Genomic DNA, 14,405 nt, shown 5'->3' with positions numbered 1-14,405 from the left:
TCTGAAGCAGCTACATTACTCATGGGTGTGGTTTGGGCATAACGTGCAATAAACCAATCAGAGAGTCATCTCACATTCCCTTTAACAACAGGCGCGCTTGTTCCATAGCGGATTGCTATTATGATGGCGGATTTGCCAGGCGCAGCCAGGAGTGGTTCACAGTACACAGTAATAAGGACTGTTCAGGACAGTTTGCTATTGATTTTTCTTCATGACAAAATGAAATACAGAAATGTCATAAAGACATACTTTCCAGTGTTTTGGAATCATAACTGAATCGCGAGGTTATGGATGGTGATATTTTTGCAATGTAATCTAACATAACCTCACTATACAGTAGATGATGCAGCTCCTCTGTCAGCCGTGCTGCTGCTGGAGCATTTGGGTTAAATGACATCAGCATGCAGTTCAACATCACGTCTCTTTAAAGCGATGGTTTGGAGTAATTTCATTCTAGGGTCCTTTGCACCATGACCCCGAGCCAAACACCCTCCCAGAACCTGTTTTCCCTTGGTTGAACCCTGGTCGAGTAGCGCTGTCAGAAACTAATGACTTTCTGCAGGCGTAATGGAACCAACTTAGTATCTCGTAAATTACCCCACTAATAATGCCCTGAATGGTACGAAACTTCTACAGTAGTACAACTATGTTCTTTACTCATAAAACGAGGCATTGAAAAGTTTATTTAAATTACACTTGCCTGATGGATGCTGCTATCTGCCGTCAACGTTACTTCCGTGATTTGGGAAAAGCCTAAAAGTCCTGGCAGGAAGCATGCATAAGGATGTAGATCTAGGAATGCACTAATATTTTGTTCGTAGTACCAGTTTGCAACAATTATTAGTTAACACTAAGTTGTAAACACTTCGGAAAAAATATTAAAAACGGGATATACCAAAAAACTTTGATGTAATCGCTTCCTGCCAGGACTTTTACGGGCTTTTCCCAAAACACGGAAATCGCGGTAGAACTTCAGAGGGTGTTCCCATGGCGATTCTTTTGCAAGTTTGAACTTTGAACTGGGAAAAAAGCTCTGAAAACAACTTGAACAGACAAATAGAACAAGGCACTATATTCAGAAACAATATGAATGGAATGGAGAGATAACAGTAATTATTTTGGTCCTGTTCTAATTGTGCCATGAATCTCACATATAAAAAACTTTTTTTTTAAGTATATTTTTTGGGCTTTTTTGCCTTTATTTGGACAGGACAGTGGAGAGTGACAGGAAGCAAGTGGGAGCGAGAGATGGGGTGGGATCGGGAAATGACCGCAGGTCGGATTCGAACCTGGGTCCCCGTGGACACTCGGACCCGTTTATAGAAGAATTGTTTATGAAGGTGTCTTTGTTATTTTATGAAGACGCATCTGGTTGATTTGCTTTCATTAATGGTTTAGCTCGAGGCCACCCCACTATAAAAAAATAAAAAAATAAAATGTCTCGCTTTTCCAATGCACCATTCATTTGTATTACCTTAAAGATGCCCTGCCACACGCATTTCATTACTTTGAGGTAATGTCTGAAGTTCTACCATGGACTACCATTTTTTGTGGAAAACATGCCTTGGTTACCTTGTTTCAAGCCATTCTAGTGTGGTATTGAAAGCCTGCATGAAGACCTGGCTCGATTTGCGGCAGTTCTCATTCATATTCAACAAGCTAAGCTGCTTGACTCTGATTGGCTAACAGCTAGTAGGTTTCGTCCATAACATGACAGCCGTTATTAACCTGCTAGGCTAGCGAGTTCATTAAACCTGTATAACATAGCACTTCCTTGAGTTGACAATTACGTTTTACTTACAGGCAATGGTCGTAGACTGCGATGGTAGCCTGCTCCAGGCTTCAACAGCAACCTTTTTGCAAAGCCTGTGGCATTGTTCCAAAAAATAAACTGAAGCCATTTGATCCTCAAGTCTGGGTTCTTGGGCAAAATGCATTGTTAAAGTTCTATTTGTGCATAGCGCACAAGTCCGTTGACATTCAGCCATTCTTGCATAGACCTACGAAAACTGTAAGAGCTAAACGAATTTTGTGGGGATGGTCTCAACTGGGCGAGCTCATGAATAGTAATGAGCTCATCAATTCCACGTCAATCTGAAGAGCTTTGGCAATTGGCCTAATTTCTCCGCTTATTTCTTTTCAGTGGCTAGAGCTGACAGAGGAGTTAGCTGTTCATTTTCACATTCACGACATAGCACAAACACATATGGACCTAACATGTTTAAAAAAATACAAGTAAAAACGGTTTTGTGTGGTAGGGCACCTTTAAACACCATCTGTTGAATATGATAGCCTACTTTGCGCCCTCACATATCAGCTAAAGAAGATGATTGGGCAGGGTGCAAAGCTAGGCCTAATAGCCTAGGTGTTATTTGATCAGAAAATACTATAGTTCGGCTACATAGGCTACTATCAGAAACTGGGAAACTTTCCGAATCTGAAACCTATAGGTTTACGCTTTGTTAAACTCCCCATCAGCATCACATCACTAACCACAGCCATCTAAGACTGGTATTCACTCGGTTGGATATCTGAAGCCAGTTTGTCTACCAACCATCATAAATTAATGCAGGCTACTTGCTTAGCATAAATCCTATTGCTAAATGTTGGGACTGGCAAAGAAATCTGGGGCGTACTTGATGGCTTACTATTATGTTTCATGCAGTGGAAAGTGTCGGAACTTCCACCGCTGTTCATTGAACAGGGGCTGTGCTGTAATGGAAACCCTTTTCCGTAGCCAAGTAGGCCTAGCCTATTGTTTAATTATGGATGATTTACTTTTCAAGGCTAGAATGCCTTGAGTCGCGCCAACAATTGTGTTTAAATGTAGCCTGCTTCAGCCTAAGCTCGAAGGGGGTGGCAAGCGAATGAGCTTGAGAGCGAGTGTTTGAGACCCATGGTGTAGGAAAAGGCTTTTCTTTGCCAACAGTATTAATCCAACCAACAATATAATAAAATATTAAGAAGAGGTCTTATTTCATTGAGTTAAATCGAAACAATGTCTTGCTGGTGGACTGATAGCCCTAGTGGTAGGCAATTGAATTATTACCATGAATATGCTACCCAAAAAACAAACACCTAAATAGCATAAATTAACTCCACGTGGGTATCGGACCACTAATAATTTGAACTGCTAGCTTGATAATCAGACTTCTACCTACTTTTGCGCCATCGAAAACCAGCTGACGGCACAGAAATTTACTTGAGTTGTATGATTAAAAGAAGTCAGCTATTGTTATTATCATTGTAACAAGTTAACATAGCTGATCATGTTATCTGGCTACCATGTTATCTTGCTACCTTTGCCCAAGCCATTTAGTAGGCCTTCAAAGTGTTTAAGTTTTACAAGCGTTCCACTGAGGTTAGGCTGTGGCCGCCCCTACCTGAAGTGTCTGTAGAGGCACGATTGCCAGCAAATAAAATCAAATAAAAATGTGTTGCCTAGGCTAATTATGTAAGCTTTTGTCCAGCCTATTCTTTTAAGAATTCAGTTCATGAAACACAGGCACTGAAACGCACATTGCAATGGGCAGGAAAAGTCTATAATGTGTCCATATTTTACACAAAATTTGCGCACAGGGAGAGTCAAAACTCTTAGTCTTATAGGCTATACCTACACATTGCTGTTTCATGCAAGTAAGCAAGCTGATCTGATGTGTTGACCTTTCTCTGCTGGCTATTCGCCTTATTCACCCGGCGGCCATTATGAGGCTGATAGGTACACTTGCCATTACACCTCAGTCCAGCAGATGGTGGTGGTTATGCACTCCGTTTGCAAACTGCCAAAAAAAGCTCACCGAAAAAGAAAAAGGGTTCACTGGCCTGTTCTTCTTCTTCAGTGAGTTTTTTTTTTAGCAGTTTGCAAACAGACTGCATTACCACCACCATCTGCTGGACTGAGGAGTAATGGCAAGTGTACCCCTCAGCCTCATAATGGCCGCCGGGTGAATAAGGCGAATTGTGATGGAAATGTCTATTCAGTGGATTAAGAGAAGGGGAGGGGTGGTGTATTAGCACCTGAAGCACAAAAGTCAGATGAGGGGGGGGATGGTATGGTATCTTGACCGCAACAAATCCAAAAGCAACAATCTTTATAAAGAAATCAGAGTATACTTTTCTAAACATAATACACTGCTCAAAATAAATAAGGGAACACTAGGTGTATAGCATCAAGGTTATCCAACGTGTAAGCTATTGGTCTGGCCAGTTACATAACAGAGGAGGTTGTAAAACAGTTTCACCTGCTTTGGTGTCATCAAAGTTCATCTTAAATTAAAAAACTGCAGTGTTATTTATTCAATATTTATAACCTAGCCTTCCTCTCATCACATTCTTTCTTCTGAGATGCACACGCTATGCGCAAATACCTGACATCCAGGGTTTCCCGCAGCACTTTGCAGTCAAGGCGACCGCCTTGGCAAAACAAGCCTGCCGCCTTAACTACGTCGTCAAAAAAAAAAAAACCGTGTTACTCTGTCCTGTTTTCTCCCTTTCATTCCAAACCGTGACCAACGCCAATCTCCCTTCTCCGCAGAACGCATTAAAAAATAAGAAGAAACGTGTCATGAATCGAAAAATAATCAGATTTTTATCATTTTAACATATGTGATATGCCTCCGAATCAGAGCTAGTGAGCGGAGCTCTGAGCGGTGCAAATATCTCGCTCATCGCTCTCAAGAATCAGTCAAATCGCGAACAGCCACAGCTCCGTTTAATTGTCAGGTGTGATGAAATGCGTTCATATTCCACTTTTTATGTCATAAACGTTGCAGGCCTATGGAAAGGTTTTGTGGTAGGATTGTCCAATGATCAAGTTGTTGCTTCAATTTGTGTTTTAATTTATGCGAAGCACCGATGCTGGGTTCATCCGTTTGACGAAAGTTTAAAATGTTTAGCCGACTGCATAATTTGTCATTTTCGTTCTATAAGTTCCACTTTTCATGTCATGAATGTAACATGCCTATGATAAGTAGAGATGCACCAATATGGAATTTTAGGGCCGATAACGATAACCGATATTTATTGGTTTGTTGTGGCCGATACCGATACGATAACCGATAATATTACTCTTGAAAAAAAATTGTGAAAAGTGATTTGGGGAAAGCATTTAATAAGCATAATTTTATTGCTGTAATTTTACCTACCACCAAATGATGGACAGAACTCATAATAGTCCTCAATAGTGCGGCAGTCAACATCATAACAGTAGCCTAGCCCTACAGTATGTGTGGCTCCTTTAAGTGAACCTGACGTCAGTGAATTGCGAGTGAGTGGCTAGAGAGTATGAATCGTTTTAATTTAGGACTAAACGCTCATAAACGGCTCAGCTGGGAATAAGCTAGAGTATAGTGACCAAATCAGAGTTTGTGGTGGAATGGTTAGCATATTTCTAGGTGGTAATACAAAACCCAAGCTAACGTAATGCAAATATAATACTAAAACACAACTTAGAACTAGGCCTACTTATGTACTCGTCCCACTAACGAGTTTGCTTATTTGTTTCCCCGACCAGCGCGGTAAAGTGCAAACACACCAGTACAAGACGGCTCTAGATAGGGCTGAGCTCCGCTCTGGTAAGGTTAAATGGCGGATCATTCACGAGACGATTTTGAGATGCACAGATTCCCAAATGAATGCATATCCACAGATTTTGTTAGAGTGGTGAAATACATTCACACCGCTGACATTATATTGAGGAAAAAGTATAGCCAACCAAGCTCAAGTAGCTCAGTGTAGCCAGACGGACCTTACGTAGGCCTAAATTAGGACTTTAAAAAATATCGGCGCAAATTATCGGCCAGAAAATAATATTTTAATTTTTTCACTTATCGGCCAATAATATATCGCCCGCCGATATATCGTGCATCCCTAATGATAAGGCTTTGCAGTTGTCCAATATGGTCAATCTATTGTCTCAATTGTGTTTCATATGAGGCGCAGAAGCTACATTCATGCATTGTTTTGCTCCAGTTGATAATGTTTCTGCGTAATTTGTCAGCTGTGATCAAATGCGTTCAATAAATTCCTGTTTTATGTCAAATATAACATGACTATGATTAATGCTTGTATGGTGTATCTAATTTAGGCCTCTCTTATGTTCAATCAAATTCGCTTTGCCCACCCGTTTTTTCTGTGCCCACCCATTTGAACATTTCTGGCTACGCTACTAGAAAGGAAACTGATAAGTCAGTGTACTATTCCTACAAAACAACTAGATACTAACAATGTAGAGCAAGAATAACCATGTGGTGGTGACACTGTTCCAATGAGTAAAGATTCATTTTGGAATCTAAGAGGACACATTTCGTGGAAACATGAGCAAAGAAAAACGTGAGCAATTTGAATATGCTTTCATATCAAGTGGAAGGCTAAAGTAAAACTTGGATGCTAAGCCTGTATTCTTTTGGAAATGAATCCCGACTGATCCCTTTAGTTTAAGGCTTATGTGTATTAATGTTGCCAAGCTTGTTTGTTGTTGCACTATCAGTGTTGCAGTCTTTTAAAATAAATGTTCTGAGTGAAATATATTGCCGTTGCTCTTAGTTTGGGACCGGGAGCGAAATTGACCTGACGCGAATTTGACCGGAGGAGCGGCCGAGTAAACAGCCACCTGCTCTCAGCACAGTATAGACTTGCGCATCTTTTTAAGATGGTGAGCGTAAACAAAGGAAAGCCCTCTAATCGGACGCGCAAGACTGACAATAGACGGGCGGAAAAGAGCGGCCACTCCGGCCTCTAAATTAAAAAGCACACCGCGCTCAAATTCCATCCATATTACACAAAACTATAAAATAATCTAAACTTCGTTCAATCTCGGTGTATAGATCAGGACAGACTTGCGGAACAGGCTGCAGGGCAACAGACTGACAGCCTGCATGAAGATAAGCGTTAATAGTAAAACAGTGCAATTACTAGGGCTGTCACTTTTGTGAAAAAATCCTGTTCGATTTTTGAGACATAAGTGTTCATTGAATCGATTGTAAAATCGATTTTTTATGTCTAAAGACGCTTCCATTTTCAACGCAAAATATAGGCCAATCCACAAACAACTAACAGGCATTAGGACGAACGTACAGAGGGCGCTTGAAGACGCAAGCCAGCAATATTTCTGATGATTTATTGGCGTGAAGTTTCGTGCACAATGACAAACAGAAGTGCAACATTCTCGAAAACCAGTAAGCCGAGTGGACTGCCATTACATCAGTGACATAACTGCAGGCTTCAACGTAGCTGTGTCTGTGTTTACGATTAGAAATGTCAAACAAATTTCGCCTACGTAGAACTCGATTGCACAGTTTGCGTAGCCTACCGCTTTGTTCTTCTCCATAGTTTGATATACCAAAAATCCGAAGTACTTCCACATCTCCTCAAGTTATTAGGGCCTATCACTCGTCTCTCTACATGTCGCACAGGTTGATCGCGTTGTCCTCCATTTTTTGGCAAAACACGAGCAGCACAGCAGCTTATTGAAACAGCTGTTCCCGGTGCGTAAAATTGGTGGGAATTTTCTTTTTAGCTTTCGCAATGCTTACTGCACTTCGGAATTATTTCATATTCTTATATTCTTGTTTGTGAATTTTGTTACATCTATCTTTTTTATTTGTTTATTTCGTTTAAAATTAATACTGTAAATATTTGGTTAAAATCGATTCCCCATTTTAGTTTTCGAAACTTGTGTTGTTTGGTCCAATCGATTGTGCAATCGATTTTCGAACGTAAAGTGACAGCCCTAGCAATTACCAAAGGGCCCTTGAAGTGATCTTTTTAAAGCCAAGGAGGATGGCTTGTAACAATGCTAGTTGTCAGCTCTGCCATAAGTAGTGACTGATCATCACATTTGCACATTTTGTTGTTTTGCACTTTCTTTTGCACTTGATCTATAGTTTGTAATATTCTTTTTTAAAATTGCACAAATTACACAAATATTTTGAAATATTTGTATACTGTTGTATAGTTTGCTTGGTGTTATTACTTTGTTAACTGTTAGCTGGTTATTTATTTAATATGTAGTGTTTAATAAATCATTGTTAAATGTACAGAGTCTGTAGTGTATCGCACAAACAAGACGCCAGCAACCATAACCCCCCACCCCAGTCGGACGGCAACCCATTTACTGCGGGAAACCCTGAACATCTGAAATGCGACTCATACTTATTTTTAACAGCCAAACAAATGTTGCATAACATAATAAACAGTAACAGAACAGGTCATTGCTCCTGCAAAACGAATCGCTGAACCACACCAGCGATGCCACAGCCAGAGCCGTATATGGCTCTCCATATACGGCTCTGGCCGCAGCGGACTTAAGCTGCCACCTAGTGGCGACGGTTGTAATTCAGTTGCGTGAAACACACGGAGCGTGAGTGAAACAACGATTTTGAAATTACTCCTACTGAATGGACTTGGCCCCAAATATTTTTCTGAAATGCTTCCCCAATATACACCTAATAGAGAGCTTAGATCTACTGGAACTTGTCAATTAATAGTCCCCAGGGTTAAAACCAAGCAAGGAGAAATGGCATTTAGCTATTATGCCACACAGCGCTGTAATCAGCTTCCAATAGATATTAGATTTTCCCCAACACTAGAGTGTTTTAAAAAGAAACTAAAAACTGAACTTTTTCATTCTGCATTTATTGATTCGTTTTTAGGTCACAGCCGTCACAGCCAATTAAACTTTAGACAGCCGCAGCAACTTCAAAGACCACTGGACCAAATGCCTCAGACATGAAAGAAATAAGCAGTTTATCAACAAGGCTATCACGATTTTAGAACTGTTACATTCATTACGCTTATGCGAATGTTACAACAGTAGGCTACTGGACGTTTTAATGGCTGCCTCAGGTTGTAACAAAGGTAGGTCCTAGGCTAGCCGAGACCTACATGTCGCTGTTAAGTTCAATTCTTAACAAACTAGACATGTATGACTCCTTTCTGGCCAAATTTCACAGCTTTCACGTTTAACAGCTTTATGTAAATAATTGCCCTTCTGGGACAAATAAAGTGTTACTACTACTACTACTAAATCGAGTTTGAACAGAGAGTATAGAAAAGTTTTACGATTGTGCCAGTTCTCCCCTACTCTCGCATAGTAAACAAATGGAATGTTGGAACATTACGCTCCCAAACACAAACGCAAAGGGGTGGGGGTTAAAATTAGTAGGAAAAAAAATATATAAACAGTCATATATATCTTTTTGCCGTGGTATAGTCTTAAGTTTCATTTAGATGTCTTGAAAAGGTCTTAAAAGTCTTTAAATTTGCACTTGGAAAATGTGCAGATACCCTGAGAAAGACCGTTGGTTAGCTAGCTCACTTAAAATATCCTAAACTTTTTTTGACCCTGCCTCTTAAAAAAAATCGGAATCGAGAATCGTTAGGAATCGGAATCGAAATAAGAAATCGGAATTGGAATCGTTCAAATTCAAACAATACCCAACCCTACTCCAGAGAATGTCAGGTTAATCACACACATAAAATTTGGTGCAGTTCTGAACATTTTAACTGAAGATAGGGTCGATTAACCCTTTGAACCCTAAGCTGTTTTTAGGGCATTTTCACTACCTTTATTCATAAGGATTTATTCTGGTCATTGTAAGTGCCACACACACATATTATATATTGTTTGAGTCTAGGCTATTCAGATCAGCCATCATTTCATGTATTAGTACTAGCATTGATTTTATTTCGAATTTTTTTTGAAAAGCATGCCGTTGACTCATTCACTCGCTGCTCGTGCTACTCCTGAACACAGCTTCACTCTACATTACCCATGATGCATTGCACAAACATAACAAACGAGCAACGTGTGTATTCCCTAGCAACGCCAGTGCAGCGCGGCCAGCAGCCTTCTCGGAAAATGGCATATGATAGCGAAAGGAGAGACGTTGCAGACGCAGAGATATCAGATGATTAAGTAAGTGCATGTTGTGTGTGATGTCTGTATGCTACTGAGACCTTGAATTTCCCCTTGGGATCAATAAAGCATCTATCTATCTATTATGATTATCTACGGGAATTTTACGCATTGTCTCGCAAATACTACGATGGTAAAAACCTTATTTTTCTGTGCAAAGTTGACCACCTGCCCTGAAAAAAACAAGTTAGTTTTTTATGATACATTGCTTTTCCTGGAGGTCTTCTTCTGGAGGAACAGTATTGGGGCAACAGCTATATGCAAAAACTTCCATTTTGTGTGATAGAATTTAAGATGTAGTAGTAATTGATTTCATTGCAATATATAACACTAATTTGTTGTGGCTTTTTATTGCAGGATAACAAATAATTATAGGCTAAATAGGATAAATTAAGAAAAAATGCTTTTTATTACACAATATTCTTCTATAATTTCATGAGGAAGCTGAAAACTACAAACTTCCAGGTGGCCATCACACTCTATTAATTGTGGTAATGTTAAATGCCACACACACACAAAAAACAACTTTGGAGAAGTTTGGGTTGGGGGGTATGTTTGAAATTAAACATGACAAACCAGACATTATAGTTTTAATATGTTCTGTGCAAATCAAATTACTGCAGATTTAAGACATTTTATTCTGAGAAATTAAGGTGGTAATAATGACAGGTCCTCGTAATCTGTGTTAATGGGTCTAAACCAGGGGTCTCAAACACCCGGCCCGCGTCCGGCCTAATTCCGGCCTGCGACGTATGTCAAAATAATAATGTAATCCGGCCCTTGAGACTTTTTAATTGTGACAAACAACGATACTGATTAAAATAGACGATAGTTCCAAGTACGGTGACAAATCTCTTTGTACTCTGCTCCACTATGTGCTAAACATCCAGTTCATTCAAACCCAAAATCGCTGCACAAAGTTTTCAGGAAATACTTGTATTACACGCGAGAAACAAAGACGTGCATTTGTAATGACGCGGAAGCGATGCAGGCCATAGTGTTGCAGAAATTGAAGCAGAAATAGGCCTACACCAAATGTTGAAAAACGTTTACGTGTGATGAAGTCTTAGGTAGGCTATGTTATTCAGAGAATATCCTTTTGGAGAGAATATCCTTTTGGAGATTATGATCGATCGTCTATTGAATGGAGGTGCGTCTGCGTGTATACGACGGTGTCCACTATACCATGCTTATTTCGACCCTCTGCCCAACATAGCTTGGAGGTTGCAGTGGTAATCTTGATGATAGTGTCCGTAATGGACGTGGTACAGACAGCAGGGCTAGTAGAAATAGGGCTCAAAACTACAAAGTCACCCGCAATATGATGCGAACTTCTGGGTACTCAGATTACCCGCGATAGGAACTGATTTGACCAGAATACTTTATTGTAGGCCTTGTGGTTTAGAAACCATATACATCTTAGGTGTTGGTATACATCTTAGGTGTTTTCCTGTTAATTTGTTATGTGGGCAATATGAAAAAAGGAAAGTAAACCTGCTCAAATATGTTCATCCAGTATTTATTGAAAGGTGCATAATTTGAGGTGCTTGCCATCCAGTGCCAAATTAGATGGGTAAATTTACCCCCTTCATAAACTTTTGTTTTACTCAAAGATTTTAACATTTACAGTAGGACTTTATCTCTGACCACTTTCAAGCCATGGCCTTTTGAAATTTTTATATAAAAATCCAATGGTGTTGCTTCACACCAAATATTTTTATTTGGTGTGAAACACACACATACCTGTTTTTATGCTTTTCATTTGTTTAATAATTTGTATTAATAATTATTTTATCATTATTTTATTTATAAGCTAAGGTTGCTAGCACAGGTGTCTAAAACTAGATAAAAACACTTGCACTTTCTGTTTGCATTGTGGTATTTGAAAAAAAGAACATCGCATTTTCAGAAATAGCCGGCCCTCCAATCAGATGACGTTGGCAGAATTGGCCCCCAGCTCATTTGAGTTTGAGACCCCTGGTCTAAACAGTGTGGGTCGAGTGATATTTTTCTTGATACTGACAAAGTTATAAACCCGAGTTATGGTACTGCTCTCATACAGTCTATGGTTGCTCTATTCAAGTCCGCAGCTGGCTGCCAACATGGCCTAATATACTTCTAGAACGCTTCGTGCTTTAGCAAGGCCTCAAAATGTCACTTTCCCTACTTAACAGAAACTGTTTTTATTGCAACAGCTGTTTACAGGGGGTATTGCAGCACATTGATTTTCTCTCTTCTCCTTTTCAGGATCGAAGACGAGCTGAATCACATTTTTTACAGTTAATACACAGGTTTGTACACTGGCTACAGCACCTGCATCTTTTGTGAGATAAGTAACATGATAACATAATTTGGACTTGACCTTTCTGTTTCTAAGGTAGGATATGTCTTGTTTGCTTATTTCATGCACACAGCCATTCAAAGCGGTCACATAGCATAAAAAATAGCAATATTATCTAGCTAATGCATTTCATGTCGAGGCCAAGTCTATTTTCTTTGATGTGAAGGCCTATTAGTTAATAACAGGCTGTGTCACTGCTTGAGTCCCAAAGTTGGAAAATGTACCATGTGTCTGTTGTTGTACATATAGCTGCATATTATAACCCATGGTCAACAACCTGCCTGATCCTGAACAGCTGTCTCAAAGTTATTTGAATTTTGTAAACATTCTGTTAATGAAATTTAATTGTGACAGTGTACATATTTTCCCAAAACAAATTATCATATTATGTTTGACACAGAGAGTAGATGTGTTGGCTGAAAACCTGCAAACAGTGACAGCTGTTTTCAGTAAGGAACCCCGAATCACCTTAAATTAATGATTTATGTAATAATTTATGTTTTTTCTGATAATGATTACCCTTTATTGCCTCCTACAATAAATTATTTTGTGCAATCTGGGGACACAGAATAAAGTGGATGCACACAGGCAGCAGACAATATTTAATGAAAAGTTACATGTACACATACTGTTAGGGACAACTGATTGACAGTCACACTTACATTGAAAAAGTTCCACACCTTCTCCAGCCATACAGCTTCATGAAAGTTCTGAATATAGCAGGCAAACTACAGCAGATATTGCACTTTACAGTGAGGCCCGCATAAGACTTTACACGCACTGCCTTACAACCATGGTGCATTTTGCCCATGTAATTGTTTCAGAATTTCTTGAAACCAAAGTATGTGGGCCCTGGTTGAAATTACGTGGAATGACCCTATAGCATATGGCATTCACTCTCTTTTTTTTTTTTTTTCAAAAAAGAGATGAGAACAAACAAAGCCAATCAAGATGTCATCAAAATGGTGAATGGCACAGTCTATCTAATGTGTGTCATTGTGAGAAGTGCAATATCTGTTGTATCATACCTGCAATATTCAGAACTTTCATGTAGATGTATCTATCGAGATGGGGCGCAGGCTAAGGGCAGGAGGGTCAAATGGCCTTTTTACTGACGTCTTTATTGTGTGACTGTCAATCAGTTGTCCCTGATTGTTGACAGTGTTGTTGTATGTGGAAATGTAGCCTTAAATTATGTGCGCTGCATGTCTGGATCCACTGTAGCCTCTGTCTTCTGCTGTCCAAAACAATTTCTCTTAGATGATAATAAGGGCTGATCGTCATCATTATGATTGGCAAAAATAGAAGGCACAGTAGGAAATGGATGCATGTTAAATTGCCAATTGAAAACCTGCAAACAGTGACAGTCCCAGTTAACACATGTTTACTCTGTAACAGACATATGATCATTTGTTATTGTAAAATGTTACAATTTCATTAACAGAATATATATGAAATTTTCTCAATAACTTTGAGACAGCTGTTTGGGATCAGGTCAATTTAGCATGTCAATAATTAAACACATACACATAATCAATAGGCTAGGCCAATATTATGTTCTTTACTCTTAGTATGACCTTTCTTATGGTTGTTGACCATAGATTATAAGTGCAAAGGATACTAAAAAGGTTCATTTTTGCATTTTCCCTTTGGGACTCACTACAGTTAGGCTACAACACTATTCTATAAAGAAAAGACTGGTAGGCTAGACATAAAATGCATTGATAATAGTGCTGCCGCGATTAGTCGACTTAGTCGACCATGAAAATTAGTCGACGGCAATTTTTTTAGTCGAAGAGTCGTTTTACTATTGACCACCTATTTATTTTTGGTCTCCCGTCTCAAACGGCTCATTGTAATGTTATTAACTCTTGAAAAGTACGACTGTCAAACAGGCTACTTAGACTTTGGCAGTCATGTTTTAAACCCTGCCATGCACGCAAGTGTAAACTCGAGCAGCAAAACTGCGTGCCTGCCTGCTTTCAGCGAGCGCAATTCATTATTAGGCAGAGCTAAGTGGGGAAAGCTAAACTAGTTACGCTAGTCCAGACTCTGACTAGTATTGTGGAAATTGCAATAAATTAAGTGAAGAGAGTGGCTCACGTTGACAACGCAACGGTGTGTAAAAAACATGCCGCCCCGTGATAT

The 14,405-nt window shown here is 39.4% G+C and overlaps 1 protein-coding gene across 2 annotated transcripts in view; it reads right to left on the bottom strand.

Moving 5' to 3' along the window:
- LOC143113491 (mitotic checkpoint protein BUB3) overlaps window positions 1-14,405 on the bottom strand; it is a 46,699-nt gene that overhangs the window by 20,064 nt on the left and 12,230 nt on the right. The window lies entirely within an intron of this gene.

The sequence above is a fragment of the Alosa pseudoharengus genome, unplaced genomic scaffold (genome assembly GCF_046254945.1).
Source record: "Alosa pseudoharengus isolate Yale_2024_CS ecotype anadromous, Long Island Sound unplaced genomic scaffold, YU_APseudo_1.1 YU_APseudo_1.1_scf_86, whole genome shotgun sequence".
Classification (NCBI taxonomy): Eukaryota; Metazoa; Chordata; class Actinopteri; order Clupeiformes; family Clupeidae; genus Alosa; species Alosa pseudoharengus.
This window is presented reverse-complemented; position numbering and strand designations above follow the sequence as displayed.